This window comes from Castanea sativa, chromosome 5 (assembly GCF_040712315.1).
Source record: "Castanea sativa cultivar Marrone di Chiusa Pesio chromosome 5, ASM4071231v1".
NCBI classification, from domain to species: Eukaryota; Viridiplantae; Streptophyta; class Magnoliopsida; order Fagales; family Fagaceae; genus Castanea; species Castanea sativa.
The window spans coordinates 52,107,753-52,127,338 of record NC_134017.1 but is presented as its reverse complement, the minus strand read 5'-3'; the positions used below and the strand labels follow the sequence as shown (position 1 = coordinate 52,127,338).

At 35.7% G+C, this 19,586-nt stretch overlaps 1 pseudogene; it reads left to right on the top strand.

Annotated features, from left to right (window-relative positions):
* The first annotated feature begins 922 nt into the window (after positions 1-922).
* Positions 923-14,706, top strand: LOC142635392 (putative LRR receptor-like serine/threonine-protein kinase At1g07650; annotated as a pseudogene).
* The last annotated feature ends 4,880 nt before the right edge of the window (positions 14,707-19,586 follow it).

Below are 19,586 nucleotides of genomic sequence, written 5' to 3'. Positions count from 1 at the left end.
TGACCACACCAAATAATTTCTACTTCTCTTAGTGGAGGGTAAGCATAATTTTGAGTTGTTTCTCAAGAGCGTTAGACATGTTTAATCAAATGTGGCCAAATGGGTTATATATAAATACCATACGGGGGCAGAAGAGCTTAAAATAATAACAATAGATATTTTAACACAATTTCAATAATAGATTAAAACACTTGCAGGAGGTAATAGTAGATACAAAGATTTGAGCTAGAATTGGAAAAGGGTTACAAGCTTCGGACCTCCTAAAGGTAGCTTAGAAACTATAGGAAATTTGAAACTAATAATATTGAGTGATGCCTCTAACCTAAAAGGGACATCCCTTTCATAGGCAAAATAAAACATTGTTTAAACAGTGAATAGTGAACAGTAAATATTAGATCAGCAATGCATGTGCTGTCTAGAGAGGGAATCATCCCCCGTGGGGAACAACTAGAGCAAGAGCCAATCTTTTATCTAGGAATCAAAATAGCTTTAATAGAATGAGTTGAGTTGGTGCAACTTTACCAGGGTATCAATGCAGCTTTATGTTTAGCCCTTTTGGCTTCTTGCGCCGACAGCGTTAATTCGCACACAAATCTGGTGTGGAAGCTTTATCATGAACAAATAATTCCTGATTATAGGGGTAATAAGGATTATCATTAGCAACAGAGGCTTTAGAGGATGCTTTGGATTCTTGATCATCTTCCTCATCTCCTGAGTTAGCATTTGTAACTTCTTCCTCATCCTTCCAATTTTGATTTAACAGAGCGATTATGTCAGTTCTATTAAGACCATCAAAGGTAGACTTTTTCTTTTTGGTCTTGGTAGAAGACTTAGCAGGTTTAGTTGCAGATGTGGTAGCAGGTGCATTGGGTTCAGGCATGGTTGCCTAAACAGGGGGGTAAGCCAAAGCTTGAGCTTTGACATGAGCAATAGTGTTAACAGTGCTTTGAGTAGAAGCAAGGAATTCCAGGACAACATTATCAATAACATCTTGGGTGTGGGAGAACTTGTCCCACCATTTAACAAACCATTGCCTAGTAAGAACATTGCCTTCCTTGACATATTGCCATTTTAAGATCTAGGGGACCTTGTATTTTTTTGAAAAGTGTAGGGTTGCAGGAAATTTAGCACCATGTGGATTTGTCTTATAAGTAGTTGTAAAATACTTGTAGGAGTCAATTAGAGGTCCTGGGAAAAAATTAGTAACAGAGCCAAATTGCGTCCACCAACAGATGAACCAAAGTGGGAGTTGAGAATTGAAATTTTTATCAAAATTAACAAACCTGGATTAGGTCATAGTGGAACATAAGTGGAACATAAGATTTTTGTATTCCTAACTGAACACACTTGTGACAAATAAAAAATAATTAATTACTTTAAAAAATATCGTGTCAACATCTCAATAAATAAAAAATCTAGATCAGTAAAAAAAAATGAAATGATTATTTTTTAAGAAAAAAAAAACATAAAATGATTTTATAAAAACACTAAAGTTTTCTTTTTATTTCCTTTCATTTTCTTTCTTGCTAACCAAACACATAAAAAAAACACAAAGAAATTGATAAGCCACTACAGAACTCATTGAATTGCTAGAACGCACCACCGCTTCATTGTTTTTGTTTACGTGTAGTAATACAACGTTAGAAAGTATATTGTCATGGACAAAATTTGACTACAAACTTAGTTTAAGTTTTAGGCTTAAAGAGTTTCAAATCTAAAAGACTAATATGACGGTTATATATATATATATAGAGAGAGAGAGAGAGAGAGAGAGAGAGAGAGAGAGAGAGAGAGAGAGAGAGAGAGAGAGAGAGAGAGAGGGCCAAATTGAAAATAGACCCTAAATATGAGGATAAAAAAATATTTGCATTTTCAGGTTTTACTTGAAAAATAATTATAGTCCTTCTGGTGATTGCAGCAGTCTTAATACTGTTTGTATTTTGTTCAATGTTGTTTCCATTTTGGGACACATATGCAGTAGAATTAGCAGTAACAACTTCATTGGAATAATGCCCGACTTTTTTCAAAGTTGGAAACAACTTCAGAGATTGTATGTGCTTTCACTTTCATTTTTTTTATATCTAAATCTCTTTAAAGTATAGCTTTTAGGTCTGATCTAAATCCATTTGAATTATGCTGTTAACAGAGAGATCCAAGCTATTGATTTTGAGGGGCCAATTCCTTCTAGCATTTCTATCCTGAGTAATTTAACATAGCTGTGAGATCTGCCATTTAAGTCAATGTACAGTTCTTGAAAAAAGAGTCAACAGTCCATGAGCTGCATAATCTCTAGGATACGTTCATGTTATGTGATTTTTAAATTAGTGTTTTTTTTTTTTTTTTCTTTTTCAAGTTTTGTTGAAGAACTAAAACTATTTGATGGTGCAACTCTACGTAGAAAGATCAGTGACTTAGTGGGAGAGGGTTCAAAATTTCCAAACTTAAGTAGCATGAAAGGCATGAAAAGATTGTAAGTCATTATTTTGTTGTAAATTGCTGTGGATTGGAATGCTAACTAAATTTACAGCAGTTTTGCTAATAAGAAGTTTATTTACATTGCAGGATGTTGAAGGGCCGTAATATCTCTGGACCAATTCCTGCATATATATCAGACATGACACAACTTTTAACTTAGTAGTGCTCCTTTTTTTAAAATTTTTTTAAAATTTTAATTAATTAATTTATATATCCTTTTTCCTCTTAATTTTTTTCTTCTCTAACTGGAAAATGAGTGTACTGCAGCCTCCGGATGATTGGACAGACAACGATCAATCATAAATGAAACCAAAATGAGAAATCCAGCAAATCATACTTCAATTGTCTAGTCAGGCATTCCTCTTTTGTAATGTCCTTCCAAAATGAACAAAAGAGTTTAGTTAATATTTCATCTTGTTCAAGACAATACATAAATTAGTTAACAATAAAATGGAAATTTCATTGGTGTTCTATTGTGTCTGCTTGTATTTCATTTAGTGCTGCTTCTATGTAGGTTGGTATTTAGTTCATATAAATTGTGGTGGGAAAGCAATCACAATTGGAAACGTTAAGTATGAAGCGGATGTTGACCCAGCTGGTGCAGTGAAATATGTTCGTGTGAGGAGAATTGGGGATTTAGTAGCTCTGGAAGATTTTGGGGTATTAACACTAGCGCAAATGACTATATAGCAAATAATGTATCCATACTCAGAATGAATTAGTCTGAACTATACACAAGTGCATGCCTGTCTCCTCTTTTGATCACATACTATGCCCGCTACTTATCAAACGGACCTTATAAAGTGAACCTTCACTCTGCGGACATAGTAATCAGAGACACTAGATCTTTTTCCAGTGTTGCAAGGCGGATATTGATATTCATGTTCAGGTATTCTGTCAAATTTATTTTTATCTCTATATTACAGTAGAGGAGTTAAATGAATTAATTTGCTGCAGGAAAACTTGGTGTTGAAAAATTTTGATATTAGGGGTTGATGAAGAAGGGTTCTAAGACTTGCTCAAAGTTTGGTTTAAATTAAGTTTGGAGTCGAGTAATTGCAGAAAATTACTATTCAATTTTTGCAAGGCTCGATCGATTGAAAATTAGACTCGATCGATCGAGAATCATGGATCAGTAATTTTCTGCAAAATTCTCAAACCAGCCCAAGCTCATATGACGTGTAGGGTTAAGTGTTTCACTCCAAGTATAAAAGGAAAAACCTTAGCTACGTTTTAAAAAGTCTTTGTTGAGTTGTGTGTTGGATCTTTTGTGAGATCTGAGAGGTTTTTAACTTCAAACACACACATAGAGCTATCAAGATCAAGATTCATATCAAGAACTTGATGGTTGTTTCAGTTGCTGCATAAAGAACTTTCAAGGAGATCTAAAACCTTTGAGTGGAGTTTCAAAGTCACAAGTAGGAGAACTTGTGGTGGCTACAGATCAAGGAAAGAAATAGTCCGTGGACTCGAAGCTGTCATGTGGTCGTGGTAGTAAGTTTTCTATACGAGGTAGTAATAGGATGTTAGTGATCTGAGTCTTACTGTACAGACTTCAATTCTTTCATAGTGGATTTGTTTTTACCTTGAGAATAGTTAGGTTAAATCATCTCCAGGATTTTTGCCGGTTTGGTTTTCTTGGGTCATCACATCTGTGTCTTCTTTACTTTCCGTATTATATTTGTTTTACACATATTTGTTTAACCTAGATTTAATTAACAAACTTGTTAATCAACTTGGATTAATATTAGGTTAAACATATTGTGTTAAGGGGTCTAAAACCTAACAGAAGCAAATGTAAAAAACAAAGTTTTGATGATTCGCTTTTATTGGGCTGGGAAAGGAACAATAGCTACCCCAAAGAGAGGAATATATGGTCCCCTCATATCAGTTATCTCTGTGGAAGCTGGTAATTGTATTGGAGGTTGAGAATCTTGATGTTGTCGAATTTCTTGCACACTCAGATTAGATTGATGAACTATGGAATCATAGGAATTTAGATAAAAGACTTCATATGTATCTGCATTTAGATAAAAGACTGAAGACCATGTTAAAGTGCATTTAGATGGATGATGACAAAAAAACTTTATTACCATCTTCATCATTTTATAATCATGCTATGCCAATTTGTCGTTGAGCCATTTGTTTCTATCCTTCTTTGGATTTTTTGTATGGTGCTAAATATATTTCTGTTAACATGTAATAGGTTGTGGGCTTTAGGCTCACCTTGTTTACTTGTATAGCACACATACTTATACTACACACATACTTGTACTATACACTCTACCTCCTATATAATGGTACTTATATATATTATATTACTTGAGAAATACAATACTATTCATTCAGTATTTCTAACATGTTATCAGAGCCATTGCTCTGAATTTTTGGTGTGCAATCTGCAGTCCTATCTTCTTAGTGTTCTTCGCTACCTCTGCCGTTGATCTCACCATTAGACTCATTGTTGCCGTCGCCGTCATACATTGAAGACCACTACCATTCCAGTTGCAGCCATAAAATTTTGCCCTGATCCTCTCGTCACCGATACCATCGAAATTGTCTTCTTCTGATCTACATCATCAGAGAAGAATTGACGTCATTGGGCATCTCACGTGCCCTCATACGCTGCCCAAAGTAATCTGCATCAAAGACACACGCCGCCAGAGAATTCTGCTTCATCGTTCCATGTGCTGACGCGCCTCACGTGCTTACTTGCCTCACTCTCCCATGCGCTTCACGCGCCCACTCGCCTCACACACCCATGCATCTCACTTGCCCACGCGCCTCACACGCCTCTAGTAACCTGCTGACGTCATCCTGCTTATGTTAACCCTAGCTTATGTCAGTTGCCATGTCATCGCCAGTCTCCACTAATGTCATCATCCACGTCATCTTGCTGATGTCATTGCTTCGCTGGTTGACTTTGACCGTTGACTTTTTTCAAAGTTGACTTTTTTGCAGTACATGTGCTCATTACCCAGTTTTTCGCGTAGATTTCATTTTTGTAGTCCATTTTTGTGTATTTTGCTTCTAAATGAAGAATAAAGGCAGGTCTTCTTTTTATTACAACAATCGTCGCCGACAATCCAACAAATGTTTTTGCAAACGTCTTAGCCATAATATTGAGACTTGCTATTAACGCAACAAATCAGCTATTTCCATTTCTGCTGCTACTGTTGCTAACACTGAGAGTATCCAACCAACGGCTTCTATCTCCGCAAAGTCCAAGTCTTCTAGATCCACTATCACCATTTCCACGGTTGACCTTCAAAACATAATCGCTAATACCATTCGTATGGTTGGTAATGCATCTTATTCCTCTTCTCTCTCAGTTTCATCTAGTATGTCTCATTTCTCTTGTCTTATGGATTCTTCTTGTTACAACCACATGACACCTCACTCATCCTTATTTTCTCAACTTGAATTTGCACCACACCCTCTTAATATTTGCATAGCTAATGGTTCCACATTGTTTGGTCATAATATAGGTTCTATCTCGACCTTTAACCTCTCGGTTCCTTGGGGTCTTTAATGTTCCTAACCTTTCTTACAATTTATTTTGTGGGACAATTAGCTGAGTTGGGTTATCGTATTACCTTTGATTATTCTGGGTGTACTGTACAGGATCAGAGGACGGGACAGGAGCTTAGGACTGGTCCCAGAGTTGGGCGTATGTTTCTCGTGGACAACCTTTGTCTTCTACCTGTTGCTTCTGTTTCTGTTGCTACTGCAGCTGCTACAGTTTCTTCTATTCATTCCCTTGCACTTTGGCATACTTGACTTGGTCACGCATTTTCCTCTCGGGTGCAACACTTGGCTTCTAGAGTTTTGTTAGGTTCAGTGTCCACAAAAAATTTTGATTGTGTTTCATGCCAGTTAGGAAAACAACCAGTTTTGCCTTTCAATACTAGTGAATCAATTTCCATTGATATATTTGACCTAATTCATTATGATGTTTGGGGGTCTTCCTCTATCTCTAGTATTGGTAGATTTCGATATTTTGTTGTCTTTGTTGATGATTATTCCCGCTATAGCTGAATTTTTCATATAAAACATCATTCTGAATTATTGCAAGTATATTGTAATTTTGCAAAAATGGTTGAAACTCAATTTTCCAAATGAATCAAAATTCTTTGATCTAATAATGCTTTTGAATACAGTCAATATGCTCTCCAAGCTATTTTGCATTCCTATGGCACTATTCATCAACTAATTTGTCTAGGTACCTCTCAGTAAAAAGTTAAAGTTGAATGAAAACTTAAAGTTGAATGAAAACTTCGTCATATTCTTGACACTGTTCGTGCTCTCCTTCTCTTTACCAAAGTCCCTACTCTTTTTTGGGGTGAAGTTGCTCTTTATGTTGTTCATGCTATTAATTGCATTCCCAGTCTGGCCATCCAAAATCAAACTCCATATGAGTGCCTTTTTGGATCAGCTCCAGACTATCACCACCTTTGCTCTTTCCGTTATGCCTGTTTCATTCTTTTTCAGTCGCAAGAGCATAACAAACTTGAGCCTTGGTCTAGACTTTGTTGTTTTCTTGGCTATGGTGAAACTCAAAAGAGGTATCGGTGTTATGATTATGTCTCTCATTGTCTTCGTATCTCTAGCAATGTTGTCTTTTGGGAACATAGCTTCTTTTTCGAGCTCTCTCACTTCTGTGCCTCCCCATCTACCTCCTCTGTCTTAGATCTTTTTTCAGATGAGCCACATATTCCTTCTATAGTTGCTCTTGATCCTCTTATAGACTTCTTTGTTCAACCACCAAATATTTTTAATGCCTCTCCTAGATCCCCCTTTAATGAATAGGTGGAAGATGAATAGGTCAAAGACGAGCTACCCAACCCTGGGCTTGGGTCCCCTGCTCTTGCTCCGCCTGAAGATCTTGCATAAGACATTCCACCTCGTCACTTAACTCGGGTAAGATCCATTCCTGCACATTTACTTTACTATTACTGTTACATTTCCCTTACTACACTGCACGAGCCTCATAGCTATCGTGAGGCCTCCAGTAGCCCTTTATCATAGATTGCAATGAAAGAGGAACTTGATGCATTATCTAAAAATCATACTTGGGATTTGGTGACTCTCCCTCCTAGGAAATTTGTGGTTGGTTGTAAGTGGATCTACAAGATCAAGACTTGCTTTGATAGGTCCATTGAGCGATATAAAGCTCATCTTATTGCAAAAGGTTTTACACAGGAATATGAAATTAATTATGAAGAGACCTTTGCTCTGGTTGCTCGAATCTCATCTGTTTGTGCCCTTTTAGCTATTGCCACTACCAGTAAATGGGACATTTTTAGGATGGATGTCAAAAATACCTTCCTTAATGATAATTTAAGTGAAGAAGTTTATATGCAACCTCCTCTTGGTCTCTCTATTGAATCGAACAAGGTTTGTCACATTTGACATATACTTTATGGTCTTAAACAAGCTCCACGAGCTTGGTTTGCCAAGTTTAGCTCTAGCATCTCTTGTTTGGGTTACAGTGCCAGTCATTATGATTTTGACTTATTTCTTCGTTGCACTGACAAAGGCATTATTTTGCTTCTCCTATATGTGGATGATATGATCATAATTGGTGATGACCTTAGTGGCATTCAAGAACTCAAAGGCACTATTTTGCTTCTCCTATATGTGAATGATATGATTATAACTGGTGATGACCTTAGAGGCATTCAAGAACTCAAGAATTTTCTTAGTTAGCAGTTTAAGATGAAAGATCTTGGACATCTCAGCTACTTCTTGGGTCTTGAAATCACTCATTCTACAGATGGACTTTATATTACTTAAGCCAAGTATATTTCTGAACTTTTATCTCGAGTTGGACTCACTAATAGCAAGACTGTTGACACTCCAATTGAACTTAATGCGCATCTAACTCCCTCAGGGGGGAAACCATTGTCTAATCCCTCTCTTTACAGATGCGTGGTTGGCAGCCTAGTTTATCTCACTATCACTCGTCCAAACATTTACTATATTGTTCACTAGGTGAGCCAGTATTTGTCTACTCCACAATTGACTCATTATGCTGCTGTTCTATGCATTCTTCGATACCTGAAGGGCATTCTCTTCCATGAACTTTTCTACTCTGCTTAGTCTCTCCTTGTTCTCCGTGCATTCTCTGATGCTGATTGGGCAGGAGATCCCACTAATCGTAGGTGCACCACTGGTTATTTCTTTCTTCTTGGTTCTTCTCTGATTTCTTGGCAAAGCAAGAAACAAACCCTTGTGGCCCGCTCTAGTACTGAAGTAAAATATCGTGCCTTTGCTGATATCACATCTGAGCTCCGCTGATATCACATCTGAGCTCCTTTGACTACAATGACTTCTTAAGGACTTAGGTGTGTCCACATCCTCTGCTACTTCTCTATATTGTGACAACCAGAGTGCCATTCATATTTCTCATAATGATGTCTTCCATGAATGGACTAAACGCATCTAGATCGATTGTCATTTTAGCCATTATCATCTTGTCCATGATGCTCTCAAGCTGTTCTCAGTCTCCTCTAAAGATCAACTTGCAGATATCTTCATCAAGTCATATCCTAAGGGACGCCTTTGTGCTTTACTTGACAACCTCAAATTAATCTCACACCCACCTTGAGTTTGAGGGGGGCTGTTAACGTGTAATAGGTTGTGGGCTTTAGGCCCACCTTGTTTACTTGTATATCACATATACTTCTACTACACACTCTACCTCCTATATAAAGAACCTCATGTATATTTTATTACTTGAGAAATACAATACTATTCATTCAGTATTTCCAACACAGAATGCAATCTTAAAATTATTGTCCTTAGTTATTTTTATTTTTAGTAGATTTCAGTCTCCTTGATGATGGTAAGATGAGGATATCCATTGTGGTTGGAGCTGTAGTTGTGGTGCTACTCCATATTTTTATGATTTTGCGCATTCTTTGGTGGAAAGGAATTTGGGAGTGAGGGTATCACATGAAAATGGTAATTTGTGTAAATCTTACGTGGATATTAGAAAGGACAGTATTCATTATCGTTGTTAAATTGCCGATTGTCCCAAAATCTTAAGCTATCAGGAAATGGTGAGTTTAATCACTTAACTATATTTCCCTAGATGATCAGCATTCCAAAGTACATTTTAAAAAGAAACTGTAGGATTTCTGGGCTCAGAGCTTATGATCTTTTATTTGGGATGATGCATGATTATTTGGGTCATTGAGTTCCAATTTTGATGATAATGAGCCTATGGAGTCATGGGGAAAAAAAGAATTCTCATTGCTTCTTTTTATTTATTTATTCCCATTCTATGATAAACGAATGGAATATTTTGCATTTTCATCTAGTTTTTTGATTGCTAGTAAAGAACTTGTGATTGAACAAGAAGCAAAAGACACTTAGAATAAAGTGTACTCGTTCATCTATTTTTCTTTTTTCTCCCCCTTATAGCTTGTGTGTTCAACTACAATATAGTGCCTTCCAAAGGCATTTAATTTTCTTCTCCTCTTTAAGAGTCATCTAACTAGTCAAAAGGTATGCATTTTTAATTGGTAAAAAATTGATCTTGTTATACTATAAGATGCAGTCTAACATCTTAGCTTGATGCCTTTGACAGAGTTAAAAGGATTATATTTGCAAACCGGTTTTTTTTACATATAGACAAATAAAAGTTGCCACTAATAACTTCAATGTTGCCAACGAGATTGGGGGAGGTGGTTTTGGATCAGTTTATAAGGTATTCGATAGCTCCTTTTCTATTCTAGAATGAATTTATATTTCCATCCTTTTTTATAATGCATTTTTTCTATTCTTGATGTAGGCTATTCTATTTGATGGTACTGTGATTGCAGTTAAGCAACTTTCATCAAAATCAAAGCAAAGAAGTCATGAATTTGTGAATGAAATAGGCATAATATCTGGTTTACAACATCCTAATCTTGTTAGATTGTATGGATGTTGTATTTAAGGAAAACAAATATTGTTGGTATATGAATACATGGAAAATAATAGCCTTGCACATGCTTTGTTTGGTAAGCAAGTTTTTCATACCTTACTACATTGGTCCATGCATTTTATGTTGATAATAGAAGAATGAGGGCGAAACACTAATGGTTTCTAAACATCAATTCCAGGTTCTGCGGATGGCCAGTTAAAATTGGATTGGTCTGCAAGGCAGAAAATATGTGTTGGCATAGTGAGAGGTCTGGGTTTCTTGCATGAGGAATTGACACTTAAATTGTTCATAGAGACATAAAATCTACTAATACGTTGCTTGACCAAGACCACAACCATAAGATCCATAGTCTTATCCAACATTCTGCTAATTGCATCTATAACTATGACAAACAGCAAAGGAGACAAGGGGTCTCCTTGTCTTAACCCCTGTATAAGGATAGAGATCCGAACCACGTATAGGCATAAGTGGAATAAAACAAAATGGGTAGGGCCTAGGATTTGTTTGGAATTAGCACCAAGTAGTATAAATAGAAAAAATACAGCCAATAAGTCATAACCAAGCATGGGAGAATGATAAGAACCCAAGAATCAGTACATAGACTTTCTTGGAATTAGCACCAAGCACAAGAAGAATTCAACCCAAATTACATTAAGAAAATATTTTTTCACACTAGTTCACACACATATTCACAATTGATGTGAGAATGTCCACATTTTAAAATTATCAGACATTTTAACACATAAAAGTACATGATGAGAAAAAAAAAAATCCTTACATTAATCCATGACCAGCTGGCTACAATAAGGAATCATGTGCTTCACCATAGGCTCTCCAAATTTCACATCTAAGATAGAAAGAAAATAAACTCATAATAAGATTACATAAGATATGAAGGTAAAAATCAAATCCCTCAAATAGCAGCAATTAGAGTTAATCAACATATCACTGGTGAGTGTGATGCAGCGATAGGAAGCCCTCAAAAGGATCCATAATTTTGAACCACGTGCCAAGAGGTCGTGAATTCAAGTACTAGTACAGACCCATACTTCCTAATATGCAGAAATTGTAATAATGGAGTCAAGTGGTGGCACACCCTGCTATAGTGGCTCCCATAGGCTTACCAATATATGTAAGTGACAATGTACCATGAGGCGTGAAGCGATGATTACACACGTGAGTCCCTTTTTTTCTTCTAAAAAAAAAGAGTTATCCAACATCAATCAGGTTCAACAAAATGAATCAGTACTAATTACTAATAGGCCTAATTTAGGATTCGCACCACAATATCTACTACTCCACACACCTAGCACACCTCACCCTGCCCCCACCCCCCCCAAAAAAAAGGAGGAAAAAAACATTTATCTTTGACGGCAATTACTCAAGCACTTTGATCCATTTTGCCACTTTCAAAAAATGTAACTCTCTAATTTAATATACGTATTAGTTGTTATTCTTGCTTTTTTTTTTCTTTGGTTACAATTATTACAAATTTTCTTCTAAAAACAAACTATTACTAATTTTATTACGTAGACCTTACAAACTGACGAGTCAACTTTTAAAACATAAACCAAGAAAGTAATTAAGAATTTAATTATTATATTGCTAATTTGGCACCAATCACATTTGTTTATACTTTTGTAAGTTTTTTGTAATAAAATTTGTAATAGGTCTATTATTTTCCTTTATTGTTTTGTTATCACTTCTAGTACAGTGAAGCTATACTCTCTCATATGGTGGCTGTCTTAATTACATGATTGCATGCTTAATAAAAGTTGATAGTTAACTGCTGTTGGTCCTGTTGGATTTAGAAATTTATACTATCATACTAGTGAACCAAATATCGTAACTGAATGTATATGTTGCAGGGCTATATGGCACCAGAATATGTATTATGAGGTATTTTAACTTACAAGGCAGATGTTTATAGTTTTGGAGTTGTTGTATTGGAAATTGTTGTTGGGAAGGACAACAGGAAACATGGACCAAACGAGAATCCTGCATGTCTTCTAGATTGGGTAAGATACATCCTTTCCATGTTCTTTTGAAACTTTGCAGCTAAAAGAACCATATGAAGCATGAACCCAGGTTGCATCTTTTGGAGCTACTCCGTTTGACACTTTGACTAGGTCAACCTGCTTTATGCTTCCCTAGGCTCAAGGTGGAAAATCATCATACATAATTTAGCTAAAATTGTCTAACCCCGACTTTTAGAGCATCAACATCAAAAAGGCTATATTCCAAATTTAAGCATAAAAAACCCATTTAGGCCCAAATGCTCCCTCCATTGAATGTTGTAAAACGTCAGGATTGTAAAAAAATATACAATTGAGCTACAGTGCGGTTCTAAATGTAGAACCGCACTATAGCTCAATGGGAAAAAAAAAATTTATCCTTAAAGTTTTATCTCATCTCTCTCTCTCTCTCATTCTCTCCACGATCTCTCATCTCTCTCTCTCTCTCTCATTCTGACTCTCAGTTCCTCACTCTCTCTCTCACAACAGCTCCTCCCTCCTCACTCCCTCTCTCACATCTCTCTCGTTCGAAACTTGCACCAGTGCTGGGTTTTGGATTTTGGATGTTGGATCGGCGTCGATTGGTGGACTGGGTTTGGATCGGCGTCTCCGCGTGGGTCAACTAAATGTGGGAGATCGCGGTGGGCTGGGATCGGCGTCTCGGCGGGCTGGGCTGGGTTTGGTTAGCGATGGAATGGGTTTTGGGTCGATGGGTGGCGGTGGGTTGATTTCAATAGGTGTGATTTTGGTGGGCTACGACGTGGTCGGTGGATGCAGCGGCGTTGGTCTAGTGGTGCAACGACTTGGGCAGTAGGTGCAGCGGCGTGGGTCTGGTGGTGCAGTGGTGTGGGATTGACCGTGTTTTTTTTTTTTTTTTTTTGTGGTGTTGATGATCGGAGGGTTTGATGGTTTGGTTTTTTTTTTTTTTTTGGTTGGTGATTGACGGCAGATTGTGGGTTGCTGTATGTGTGTGTGTGTGTGTGTTTTTTTTTTTTTTTTGGTGGTGTTGATGATCGGAGAGGGTTTGATGGTCTGGGTTATTTTTTTTTTTTTTTTGGTGTTGACGGTAGATTATGGGTTGCTGCTGGTAGAGGGGGCAGGTGTGTGTGGTGCGGCGATGGAGGTGATGGTGGATCTTGAGCAGAAAGAAAGAAAGAGAGAGAATAAATAATGTTGTGGAATATATTATTTTATTGTGTAGAAATATTATTTTAATGAGTAGAATAGGAAAATAGAAGTTTTGATGTGGAAGTATTGTAAAATTGTATTGTATAATTGATAAAGTAGCTTTTTAGATGGTAAAATAGAATAGAGTTGGGATAAATGAATGTGGATGCTCTATGAGGCAAGAATTTAGCCAATTGAACAATATTTTATGCTTGCATATTCAAGGCTCAAGTTGCATAACTAATTTTTCATTGAAATCTAAGTGATGCGCTGATAATGTCTTAAGGTTTTGTTAAAATTCTTCAACACATTGGAAAAGTAAACTATATTTTGCAAAAAAAAAAAAAAAAATGAAAAGGATGAATTTCCCAACTAAAAAGAAGTTGTTATTAATTGCTTTATATTTAAATTATAAAAACTATTCTTTTGTTAATTTACTCCTTATTTTTCATAATTTTTTTTATACAATATATAAATTCTATTCTAACATAATCTAAATATATATGTGTGTGAAGCTCCCTTCTGGAGACTTGAACCTTAATATTTTCCCCCACACACTACAAGTACTTAATAGTTGTAGAGTGACCATCGCGCCAAAAGTGTGCAATGATATTTTGTCATCATTTGAATAAGAAGCTTATAGGTTTGCTCATTAATAGAAAATTGCAAAATTAAATCACTTTTTTTTTCATTGGTTTCCTTCTCACTCTTAAACTCTCATCTTTGCCCCTTCAGGCCATCATTTTACATCAGAAAGGGAAGCTGATGGAGCCTGTAGATCCAGAATTGGGGTCTGAGTTCAGTAAGGAAGAGGCACTTAGAATGATCAAGGTGGCTTTATTATGCATTAATCCATCACCAGCACTTAGGCCCACCATGAGTGCCGTAGTGAGCATGCTTGAAGGACAAATAGTCGTTGATGAATTGAACATGGATCTAAAAATTTACAGTAATGAATGGACGTTTGATTCCTTAAGAGACCAATTTGGTCAGAGCCAACGTGAAAGCTCAATGGAAAGTCAGAGCCTCACTCAGTCATTAAAGGCTAGATGGATTGGGTCTTCTTCTTCTACATCTGCCCGGGATCTCTATCCCACTAATCTTGACTCTCGGTAATATATATAATCAACTAAGCATGCCATCTAGCTTCTTTGACAAGTAATATGTGCTTGTTTAATGATAAGTAACTATATATTTGTTTCACCAACTCCCAAAGATAAATGGATTAGCTATGTGACTGTGAGTAAGTCTTGTGGTTCATTAGTCTCAAGTTTCTTGTCATGTGATCTTGAGTTTGGCTCCCTCCATTAGTATACAGCCAACTCCCTGGCTCCTTGCAGTTACCTAAGAGATTTATTCATGAATGTGCAACAGGACGGTTGCCTATGCCTATTGCTCCAAACAGCCTATGGACTAGTTAGGTTTCAAAAAGATTTGGATATCTGTTAAAAATAGAAAAAGAAAAGAAAAGATCAACTATGTGGTTTCAACTTTCAACTCCAACATTTGTAAGAGGAAACTCAATATATTTTTCACAAACTGAAGAATTGTTCCGTCTCGATATGACTACATGTGGCCCTAGATATCTATAGTGTTGAGCTCGTAATCATTATTAATTATAGAGATGCATATACTCTTCTTGTGCATCTGCCCAGGATCTTTATCCTATAAATCTTGATTCCTGGTAATGTAAGCATGCTAATGCCCTCTAACCTTATAAGACAGGTAAATGTTTGTTTAATGACAAGAAACTATATTTATTTCACTTTCTCCAGGAGTGAAAAGCTCAGCTCTGTGGTATTAATTCCAACATGATACTTTGGAGTTTGGATGGGATTTATTTGGGAGTGAGGCACATCTGGGTCAAGGGCACACTCATTTATTTAGCCCATTGTCGGCTTGTGGACAAAAATATGGTCTATGCCAATATTGCTACTTGACTTGATTGACAATTGCAATCCTATGCATCGGATGGGTTTAAGTTATACTTGGTGTATATTTACAAGAGTTACACTATTTTTGAATCATTGGATTTTATTAGATCTAATGTTAGAAAAAGAACAAGATGCCATGATATTAATGTTCTTTATTTTGCGAAATTCTAGGCTTTCTCTCTTACCCCCAAAATTCGTCACTTACACTCTCTTGAGTCTCTATAACAATGTGTTTGGGAAGAGGAAAATGAATAGAATGAAAAGAATAGTTTTAGAATATTCTTCCATTCCTTTGTTTGAGAGTTGTAATTGAGAGAATGAAAAGTTTGTTCCATTGATTGGGAGTATAAGTGGAAGAGAATGGAATGAATATGATGGAGCTACTCTTTATTTCCTCAAATTTTCACTCCCTATCCCAAATTGGAAAGGATTTAAAGGAATAAAATAAAATTTAATGAATTTTTTACTAAAATTCCTAAAATTCTCCAATATATATATTTATTTATTTTAAAATATAGATCTAATAGTAACATTTTCATAAAATGATTCTATTCATTTTCGTCTATATTACTCATAAATAAGGTTATTTACCTTCTATTATTTTATTTTAAAACATTCAAATAATATTAATTAATTTCATTCTATTCATTGTCAGTGCTTAATGGTTGGAGGGCTCCCAGCCAAGTCATATCTATGTTGTACTCCAAAGTCCAAACTGACTAGTCAAGTTGTAATGGAAGCTTTTCTTAATTATTTATAGGGGTTTAATGTAATTAAACCCACATGTAGTTTCCTAGAAGACCTATGTTGTTTTTCTTCTTTCTCTCTTCTTCTGTTTTTTATTTTATTTTTTATCTAACATTTAAATGTAGCATTACTCTTTATATAATGAGGATCGTTTTTTTTTTTTTTAAATTTAATTTTATTTATTTTATTTTTTATCCAAGTCATCCTCTTATGCAATAGGGCTTGGACCACAATGGGCATTAACTCATATTATGCCTTTTTAAGCTTTGGGCCTTTTGGCCAATATTTTGGTTTGGGCCTTATCACCCTCCCTCTTCAAGCAGAGACTGAAGCTCAAAGGTGGGCAAGAAGCATGTCAATTGATGAAGGCTGTGATTTAGTGGTAGTGGACGGTGACTGACTTCCTTGTCTGCTATCAATCCTTATCCCTTGCGGTTCCAACATTCCTAGGAGAATTAGAACTATTGTTCAGGTCTGCAAATGCTGCAGCAGCTCATTATTTAGCCAAACGGTCTTTGATCTATAATTTTGTGGGGTCTTTTGGTATCGACTGTTGTCCTTGTTTGGTTGGTATTCTTGTAAAGGACTCTGGTCCTTTGTAATTCTATGGTGTTTGTTAAAAAAGTCTTCTAATCATACATATAAAAAAAAAAAAAAAAACTGTAGTGTCCGAATGACTTGCTCGTTTACTCAAGTCGATGTTTCCCGACAATCGTATAATTGAAATGCAATTTGCAGTCAATTTCCACTCATACGTGTAACCCAATATGCAACCTATAAGTTTATAACATGTAGTCCCTAATACAAAAATGTGTCAAATTTTTTGTTTTTTAACATTGCTCAAAAGAATTTCCTCACACACAAGGTCCAAGATTTGATTTTTCAGATTTTTGTGGGTCTATTTGGTGACATGGAAGATACATTGTATTCGTTTATTTATTTATTTTGGCAGAATGTATAGATGTGGACCCTTTTGTCCCAAGGCTACGATTAAAATCAATCATCAAAAAGAAAAAGAAAAAAAAGAATATATATATATATATAGGCCGGCTAAGGCCATGTGCGGATAATACAGATAAAGGCCGGCTGAGGCCATGATATTACAAAAATGAAAATAGGCTAGAGCCATCTGATTACAATGCTAAGGGTTGTAAAGAGGAAGCAAAGCTGAATTAAACTCTTGGTTGGAAGAAGAGGGAATTTTGGAGTTGCTGAAGTTGCTCCTAAAATTGGACCTGCTGAAGAATGGAGTCTTAGCTTCCTTATATAGGCTGGATGGAGCCTTGGATGCTGGCTGAAGATTGCTGAAGTTACGGAGAGTAAATTGCTTTTACTGAGGTGAAAGCTGTTTCCACCGAAAGCAATAGTAATTCTGAATGATTGTGTCAGTGAACAGTAACTTTTACTGTTCCAATGAATAGTGCTTTGTCCCCTTACTTTTCCGGATTTGGTTACTGTTCATAATGCGGGTACTGTTCATATCAGTGGCTGGAGCTGATTTTGAATAGTAACCGATTTGGAATCTTATCTTGAGTTGCTTGGTCAGGATGCTTTTTAATCGCTATCCAAATTATATCCGCTATATGGATCTTGGGAATCCTATATATATATATAAGCAGAGACTTCATGCAAGAAAGTATGAGGTTATGCTATGTGACGCCTTCTTTGATAGCCATCCAGTTTTTTTATTTGGTTCAAGTTACACCTCATCTATTACTTATTACTCCTCATCAATCCTCTCTCTCAAGTCTCAATTGACTAAAATAACTTTTAAAATTTCAAGTATACCATTAATTGTTTAATAAAGAAAAAAAAGAGAAGAAATACCATTAATTAAGCTCTTCTACGTCTAACCCTTAGTTTGTCCGCCTCTTGCAATTATCTAAGTTATATAGCTGTTCTACATCTAACCCTTCAGTTGCCCACCTCTTTCAATTATCTAAGTTATATATTAATTAGTACACTTCCTTCTAGCCATGAGTCTCCTTTTACAATCACTTCTCTTTTATTTCTTCTTCTTTCTAAAATCTTTAGCTACACATATTTTAGCAATCACATTTTTATAACTCAAATTCTTGATGTATTGTTGGACAAATTGTGCTTGAAATGAGTAAGTCCTATGGCAAAATCGCAGTTTTGCATTTTGAAATCTGTAAAGTTCAAACATGGTGAGTAAGGGTTTGAAATTTTATTCTTTTTCTCCTTTTGAAATTTTATTCTAGAAAAGTGATTACGTTCTTGGCTAAGTAAGAGGAAACACAAATAGTGTGCTTTAACTAATATAAACTAAATTAATTTTTGTTGTTGTTATCAATCTAATATTAGAGTTTGCAACAGAGGGTTAGGTTTTAATTGTGTTGTTATCAATTCAATATTAGAGTTTGCAATTTTGATGTGTTGGGTGTTTTGTTTGAATTATTACAAACAAATAAAAAGATATGGTTTATGAAATCCTATGACAAGGGCAATGGCAAGGAATCCAATTGTATCCAATTTCTCTCTCTCCACACCTTTGCAAATACCACAAACGTATCATCATAATTGGAATGTCCCGTTATTTTCTTTGGGATGTTATTTTTAATTTCAGCAATCAACTGGGTTTATTTTTATTTTTTGGGCACAATGATCATCATATGCAAAGGTTAAAATCTAGAGCATCTTATCACAACTATTAGTATACGTCATTTTATTACTTTCTAACTTCCATTCACGTAACTGAAACTATATAGTGTTGACTAATGACTATCCTTGGTTAAAATTTCATTTCAACTACTACTAGGCATTAGCCACCTATTGGTGCTACAGTGCTCAAAGGCCCTATAGGAAATTTATGGCTTAACTACATATTATTGCTAGATATCAGCACAACACAAATTTCATCTTTCATGAGCATTTTAATTTATTCTTCTTTCTCTTTTGAATTTAACTTGCTTTTTATCAATGTTCATTCTTTGTTGTTAATTAATGATATGCTTTTGATTCCATAAAACATTTGGATATTAATGTTTTCATTCTTAATCAATTTGAGTGTTATTTGGATGTAGTTAAGCATCAATGTAGTAGACCTCATGTTAATTTATGCGTTGCTTAATGTACTTTGTGGAAGAAGGTGAATTAAAAGGTCTGAGTTTACATGTGCAAGGGATGAACTTTATGCAATCTTCTATAGGAAGTGGACCGTTCAGACAATGACATAATAACACATTAAAGAATGTAAATTCCGTTCATGTTTCCTAGCTATAAGAAACTTTTTTTTTTATTTAATAATAATTTATAGTTCTAAGGCATGCAAATGCTTATATTTGGCAATTTGCT